Raw genomic sequence first — 8,949 nt, forward strand, 5'->3', positions numbered from 1 at the left:
TAATATTAATGAGTATTACAAAATAAAAATTTGATTACATGAACATAAAAAGCTTTTGCAAACGTTCACCCTTTTTTTAAGCTAAGTATAAAACATAATCTTAAAAGAATGAAAATCTCTATGAAAATAAACCCATACTATTAATTTCAAAATGTAGATGCAATAGCATAGAAATAATTATGTAACATTTGAATTGACATTATTCTTACTTTTTCTCTGAGTGAACTTAGAACATTTTTTTTTTTAGTGAGGCAATTGGGGTTAAGTGACTTGTCCAGGGTCACACAGCTAGTAAGTGTTAAGTATCTGAGGCCGGATTTGAACTCAGGTACTCCTGATTCCAGGGCCGGTGCTCTATCGACTGTGCCACATAGCTGCCCCAATTTAGAACATTTTTGATTCTGATATCTAAAATCCCCAACTCTCATATTAATATCTTGCTGTTTACTTCTACATTTCTGCAAAATATGTCCCTGTCTATAGCGACAGAAGCAGATTCTTGAAATATGATAGTCTTGTACATTTTTATTCAGCTTAAATTTCTCTTGTTTTTCTTTAACCCCTTTATTTTCTCTGCTGGTCCTTTCATAATACAAATGCTTTATAAGGTTACTAATTAAAGACAAAAGCAGATTAACAAAATGATTATGAACAAAACGAGCATATCTGGAATTTAAAGGGTTTTCCAAGGTTGGTTTGGGAGAATTGCAGCAGGTTGAGTCAGCTTGGCTGGGGTAGGGCTGAGGCTGGTTGCTCTGGTAACTGTAGAAGCTGGAAGTGCAGGTAGAGGAGGCTGCCAAAGGAGGATCAAAGGGCATGGCCATGGGAGGGGTAGGAGGTGGCGCCAGTGGAGGGGGAGGAGGTGGGGTCCCGATAGGAGGGGGTAGGACCATTTCTCCCATGTGCTGCACAGCCCCAGCAATTATATTCAAACATGTCCGCTTATCTGGGGAGGGACCAGGGAAATTTGGCATTCTATCCCATGAAGCAGGCTCAGATTTGAACTCAGGCTTGGATTCTCCTTCCCCCTCTGCTAGGGGGATAAAGGATTCTAGAGGAAGCCTCCAGGCATGCAAAAGAAGAGAAAAGCTTAGTGTTAGAAGTTGAAAAAGCTGGTGTCTCCTCCCATATAAACTCCTTGCTGGCTTTATTCCATAGTTCCCAATAAATTAAATCTTTGGGGGACTTAAAGTGCAGGATTATTTGCAAATTTATCTGTGTTAAGTAGTCAAAAGATCTATTCTCTAACCATTTGTTTTCCAGTAAGATAAAATATTTTTTATGCCACACAAAACACAATTTGATAAGCCTTGGTTTTTTTCATGCCTGATTGAATCGGTAGCTTATGAGAGTCCCATGCTATGATTATTTTCTCAAGGGGAAATCCCTGCATTATGTTGTATGTTCTGGTATTTATAGTTTTCTTAGAGTTCTTAATTTTTTTTTTTTTTTTTGGTGAGGCAATTGGGGTTAAGTGACTTGCCCAGGGTCACACAGCTAGTAAGTGTGTAAAGTGTCTGAGGCCGGATTTGAACTCAGGTCCTCCTGAATCCAGGGCCAGTGCTCTATCCACTGCGCCACCTAGCTGCCCCAGTGTTCTTAATTTTTATAGTATCATCAGTCCCTTTTTTGTAATTCAAAAATTCCCTTACTATAACACAAAGAAAAGTAAGAATAAAAATGAAAAGAGGAATAGAACATTCACATTCATAAGGACCAAGCATAAACATGATTTCAGTCCTGGCTGGGGTGAATAACCAGGAAAAAAAGGCTTATGAGGCTAAAACTTAAGAGGCAATGATCCATGGTGTTTGGGACAAACTGCTTTAGTTTATCCAAATAACTCGAGGAGACCACCAAATCAAGCAGAGACAGATTTATTACATCCTCATGAGGATGGGCAAAACCCAATTACACATTGAAGTCTTGCAAAGATATACCCAATCCTCTAGATTTTTATAGTAATCTTGAAAAGGACTGTCCCCACATACACCTAGGGTGGATGAGCTCACAATCTAACATCCAATCCTGTCTCACCCAAGATGCATACCCAGCTCGTGATCCATGTATGGAGACATGTCCAAGAACAAAGGGGAGAAGGGGAAGAGGTACAAGTCGGAGGAATGTCAAAGAAAGAGGGAGGCAGAAATCACTCCCTTATCTGACTGCAATTTATCATGACAAGGACTGGGATTCTGACATGTGAGAGGGTTTTTTTTTTTATTACAGGCCATAAACTAAGGTGTAGCTGGCATGTGGGAACTAAGCAAAAGTAAATAGTGCTAATTGGTAGAACTGTGACAAGTAATAAAACTTACTGGGGGACTGGATATCTCCCAGACCCCATCCCCAAAGTTTACAGAACTGTCCCAAGTCCATTATCTCAACAATAAAACTTAAAGGAGACGGTGAGAATTTGACAAGCAATTAACTTTTAGGCAAAGCGAGAGGCTAGCTATTCTGGGGTGGGGGTGGGCGGGCTAGGTATCTTTCATACTCCATCCTCAGAGTTTAATCTGACTCAAATCCATAACTGTCCCACACAATCCCCCCTTTGGTTTTTTATGCTCAGAGAGCATACTCTGGATTTGAGTCACTGTCGTTGAGTCCTTCAGCCATACAGGATTTTAACCCGCCAGTCCAAGTCCAGCTCATCACCAGTCTCTCCTTTGTGAAGTTTCAGGATCATGGCCTTTTCCCCTGTCACAGTCAGCTGCATCTGCACATTGTATCAAACCTGAACTGCACGTTGTATCCAACCTATAAAGCAAGGGACTAAACAGGGACAAGTATAAGGGGAACTCCAAAAATTACAACTGAATACCTAATCCTGTCCCACAGGTATCTTTCAGGAGGTAAATTAGGGTCTAATTAATTATCCCAATACACCATATACTTGTCCAATTCTTGGGAAGACATGTAAGCAGTTTTTGTCACAAATCCAATAGTGTCCTCTCAAGACTGGTTTTGTTCCTTGAAGCATTCCATAACAATCCCCAGATATAACACAAAGAACTGGTGTCAATAACTACCAATATTATAACAACAAACATTATTTAAAGCCTCTTTGTAATTTCAGTGATGTGTTCCCAGTGTCCATTCACTTAGCAATTTTCATCTTTGACCTCAGGTACCCCTATTAGAACCTTTTACAAAGCAAATTTAATAGCAAATACAACTGTTTCCCAACTTTATCCAAGGAAAGAGTAATCTCTAATTGACCCCTTCTAGGCCTGAGCATCCCCAACTAGACTCATGCCCACTAGGCTACCACTACATTTCCCTACCCCTTATTCCAATAGCTAGGGAAAAGAGGGCGAAGATCTCTTCTTCTGTAACTGCTTCAGCTGAATATGTGTGTAGAGCTGGCAGTAGAAGGAGCAGAAATCCTTGCAGACCTGATCCAGATGGTGAAGAGGTACATAGGCTGGAATTGCTACCATAAAATTGAAAGTCTTGAGCCTAGATAAAACAAACTCTCAAGAGGTTAAAGAGACAAAGGCCAAAAATTAAAAAACCAATGATAGGGAAAAGGGGCAAACTAAAAGAGTGAATCCAGGAACCCCAGGATCCTGCATCAGGAGCGAAAAACTTCACAAATGTCCTTCATCCAGTGAGAGGTGTCACGAATGTCCCATGCTATTCGAAGCTTCACCTAGCTCTGTATCTGACAGACATTATTAACAACAGATCAAAGGGTTACCACTACCTTGCTACATGCAGGCCATACAATCTAAATGTTTCAAAATACCACTGAATGCAGAACCCTTAGATCCTTCCAGATTACATATATATCCATTTCACTTTATTTCTCCAAAAGTTTTCACTCAATTCTAATCCTCACATAAAACTTAGGTTACAACATACCTTTGTAAGAAGATGACCACAAACGAACTTACATAAAAGTTACCAAGTTAACTTCAATTCTAATAAAAGACTTAGGATGACATTTAACCAATTAATTTCAAAACAGTGCATGTCAAATAAGTTGTCCATAATAAACCATGTTTGTATTACAGGACATGCTCTACAGACAGATAGTATTTCTTCATTACACAATAAACTTATAGTTTACCTCTCCGTAGGTATAACAAAACATTCTATAATTTATCCTCCTCTATTTTCTTGAAACAGACTTGAGATGTCTCTGGTTCAATTTTAACATACATAACTAATAACAGACAGATGACAAGGCTAAATGCTTATACATTCTAGTTGTTTAGATTCTGAAAGGGACTAGAATTTCTAAGCCAAATAGCTTGAATCTTAAACGTGCATCTCACCCAGATATTACAGTATTAATCTAGGGATGAAGAGACAATATTGTGTTCATGCTTATCAAGTGACATGATTATAGGAACTTGCCATAAAAGAAAAAGAACAAAGCTCCGAGGAAAGGTACTTCCCAACTCCCAGTAGAAGTTTTATAGACAGCCAGTGCAATATGCCAGACTTAACATCAGCCAGGTGGGAGAGTTGACATTCCATATGTAATATTTGGGGAAACCGAGTCTGGAGACACCTACCTCAGCCTTTGCCAAACAGTCGGTCTCCCATCTTTTCCCAAGAGAACTCCACCTGCAGTGCACACATGTAAAACCCCTATAGGGTTGCTGGTATCATGGATTATATGGTTCACCATTCCTTGATAGTCACAACTGGAGTCAGACTCAGAGCAATAATGATTAATAGTCTCATAACATCTTAGATAGCAAGTCTCAATAATCAGCACTAAAAGCGAATTCATTTCTCAAGGATCGCATATCCTAGACAGCAAGTATTAACTATACTTGTACTTAAATAGGTTTCTCTTTTCATCCATAGGTTAGCACTACACAAATGAATCTGCTTTGAGATGCTCAATAACAAGCAATGGTTGCAATGAGTGCAAACAATTCCAACTTGCATACTGGGAACAAACTAGAAAATGTCCCAGCAATAGCACATAGTAAAGTGGGTTTAGATGTTAAACATAAGCTACTGTCCTCAAAATTCCCCTAAATAATGGGAACATCTTTAAAGTGACAATAAGTTTGCATGTGTTTCTACACAGGTTCTGATTCCAATTAATTAAGAACATGAGTAAACTTCAGATTCCCCATTAAGATGATATAAGATAGCTCATAAGTTACTTATTGTTCATTAACATGTCATACATGACAAGTTCAGGCACCAATTTAACTATTGCTTAGCACCAATAAATCCAGATCAAAACAGCAAGATCTTTCTCATAGCTTACTAGTTATTTAGATGTTCTAGTATTAATTCAATAACCAATTGATTCAATGTTACAAAAACAAACTTCCACTTTGTCTATTTGTTTCCTGCACACTAAGCAAGCCCCAATTGCCTGTCGAGCAAGGGTATACATCCTTTTGCACATCCAATTTCTTAATACCACATCACACATACCCTGTACATCCCAGTGACTCCCTTGGTGTAATTATTGAAAAATCTCTCAAAATAGGAACAGGCAATACTACTCTCCTGTCTGGCATCTCACAACCTTTGTCTTTCTTCTACACAGCCCCAATTTGTTTTGCAAAAGCTTGCTCCTCTTTGTCTTCCAATATTTGCAATGCCTGGTTCAATGCATATAACTCATAAGTCTGGGCTGACCAAGCATCAGGAAATCTTGCAGCTTCTACCACGGAGGCAGAATCCCCATCAATTACAGAATATCCACTGTGTCTTTTCCCTTCAATCACTCAGAGGACCCATCCACAAAAAGGTTAATACCCCCTGGAATTTTGGGACTCCTAAAGGTCCTCTCGTGCTTTTGTCTGATAATCTATTAATTCCATGCAATCATGCTCGCTCTCTGACCCTGCATCTTGGGTACTAGAGAGGAAATCAGCAGGGTTCAAACTAGGATCTGTGTTCATAATTAAATCATCTTTTTCCAACAGAATAGCCTCATATTTTAAAATACTTGAATCTGTCAGCCAACGCCCAGCTCTCTGACTCAGCTTGGCCCGCACCTGGTGGGGGGAACTAACGATTAACCCTCCCCCAAAAGTCAACTTCTTACTTTCTTCCACTAGAACCGCGGTGGCTGTGACTGCCTGAATGCAGCTCGGCCATCCCTGGGCTACTGGTTCCAAGGTTTTAAATAGAAAGGCCACTGGCCTCTTTTATCCTCCCCAAATCTGGGTCAAAACTCACAATGCTATTCTTTTGTCAGTATTAACAAGGAGATAGATGGAAGGCTTTCTGTATCACAGGGTGTGAGGGGAGTACAATCTTACTAATTTCTCTCAAATCTCGTACAAGCCTGTATGTTCCATCTCATCTCCTGACTGGAAGTATGGGAGTATTATAGGGAGAATGTGTGGGTTCCAGAAAGCTTTTTCTAGTAATTTTTCTAGTAATTAATAAAATTTCACATATTGTAGGTTTGGACATGATAGTTATCAATTTCAAATTGCCATTGCAACAAATTGGCTTACAAATAAGATGGAAAGCCTTCTAAATTACACGTTATACATTATATCCTGAAAACATCTTCTTTTTCCCTTCTTAAGAAACAACTTAAAATTTATCCTTATGTGAGAAGGAATATTCACCAACCCTTCATGACATAAAATACTTTCAGATGCTAAATATAGCTCTCTTATTCAATCCTCAACTTCAGAAAGAAACCTTTAAAATTGGAATTTCCTAGGATTGAATTGAGGAAAGTTAAACTTTATCTCTGCTCCCCTTCTCTCTCATCTCACGTGTTTGCAGTGGGGAGGAATTTCAGTTTCTTCTAAACCAAAAAGGAAATAATCAATTAACTCATTCCAATTATAATAACAAATTTTACTAGGCCCCTTTTACAATTCTCTCATTATTATTTTTGTTGTTGTTGTTGCTATTTCAAATTACAGTATCCCAGATCCCAATACAACTTAAAATAACCCAGAAGTTCTTTTTAGCCAGACCAAGAATTTAACTCTGACTTTCTTTTCCTCCTGTCCTTCAAGATAAGAGACTGCACTAAGGATTTCAAAACCCATCCCCCTCTAATGCCAAATTACGTTTCGCAAAGAGATCACATCAAACTTCTAACATTTAGAAAAGAAGCAAATTATACTTTACTGAGGATCTGTTAGATCTTAAAGCCTTAATATACAGCTGAGAATATTCTTACTATGCCCACTTCACAGAAAACCATTATCACATTCAATTAAATTCATAACTCAAAGGAATTTAGAGAATCCAAATCTGACCATATCTCTTATACAACAACTATTAAACTGTTGGGCACTTTTCCTTTACTTATTACAAATCACCTTGAGGTAGTCAGTTCAAAACTACACAAATAGAACAGTATATATTTCACTTAAAATTAAATCAGAATTAATTCAATTAAATCCGAATTTGTTTTCTGAATGATATCATATAGAACCTCATTGATAATTTCACTTTAGTATTAATTCATCCTATAACCACTTAATCTAAGCACTATTTTCCTGGTTTTTTCCTTAAATTGTTCCACTACAGAAGAATTTTTTTTTAAAGACTTCCTTTCTCAATCCTGATTTAGACTGGTTAAAGAAGTTCCAATAGGCCAATTTGCCTTATTATTTCTAGTCAATTCTAATCATTTTTAAACAACCTTTGTGCACATAAAAAAACGTATTTCTTAACCACTTGCAATGCAACAGATCTCAAAGAGGGCTTTGCTAAATTAGCTATGCCTCCACCTTTTACTCTGAGACGTTCTTAGCCCCTAGAAATAGTTTGATGGCTATCCTGTATTTCAAGCCAAAAACTGAACTTAGGCAGTGTGGTTCAATGATTAGAGACCACACACACACAAAGTATTTTTCCTTGAAACTTTTACACATTACAAATAACTCCTGATTTTAAGCTACTCCACTAAAAGAAGATCTCAAGATAGATATACACTGGGCGTTTGCTCTCTCATCCCCCACAGCAGAAAAAGAGAAAAGGGGGGGGGGCTTTCTTTTCTTTCTTCTTTCTCTCTCTCTCTTTCCTTCTACTTTCCTCTCCTTTTCCTTCCTTCCTTCTACTTTCCTTCTTTCTCTCTCTCAAAAATCCCAACTATTCACTCTCATACCCCTGGTCACAGTCAATGCAGACAGGGCAGACCATGTAGGCTAGCAAACAACTTCCTAACCATTCAATTCTCCTTCTCACTTAATCAAACTTCCTCGTACCTTCTCAACATACTTAAACCATCTAAAATTAGCAAAGTGGCAGTTTAGCCAATATTCCACTAAAAGACCCCAATTATATATTTTAAAGATAGACCCAGGGGATTTTAATCTGCCTTTTACAAATTTCAGGTATTTCTAAGAGCAAATTTATCACATTCACTTTTTCCTTTGTTTACCCGAGGCTGCAGCAAATCCACATTCCAATGGCCCAATTCAAATTCTGAGTAATTTACAATTCTACAACTTCTCCTTCCACAATCTCTCAGTCCCTTCTCTAACCCAAACTAGGAATCCAATTTCCCTTTCTTTTTCTTTTGTCAATACAGTTTTGTTTTCTTTTGAAAATATTTCTATTTTTATTTAATTTCACTTGGAACTCCTGCCAATTATTAAAACGTTGCCCTACTCTAGATGTTCTACCCATCTTTTGCTCGAGGTCTCAGCCTGGTCTAGCCTCTTGACTGAACTCGCCGGGCTCCTGTGTTTTTGTTTTTGTGTTTTTTTTTTGTGTGAGGTCTAATCCAGACCCACAAACGCAACAGGCAAACCTAATTCCCCCCTAGGGGAGTTCCTATATTTTGTTCGGGTGTCTATTTTGGTTACGCGTCCCCAGATCCTTTTCAACCCCGCAAGACTCAATAGGCCTTAGGAGGCACCCTAAGGTGATTCTATATCTTGTATCAGGGTGTCTATTCAGTCCTAGTGACCTGTTCAACCCTGCAAAACTCAACAGCCCTTAGGATGATTATCACCAGGGGTTCCCCGATTTCTTCCCAGAAAT

This window comes from Dromiciops gliroides, chromosome 2, assembly GCF_019393635.1.
Source record: "Dromiciops gliroides isolate mDroGli1 chromosome 2, mDroGli1.pri, whole genome shotgun sequence".
In the NCBI taxonomy this organism is placed as follows: domain Eukaryota; kingdom Metazoa; phylum Chordata; class Mammalia; order Microbiotheria; family Microbiotheriidae; genus Dromiciops; species Dromiciops gliroides.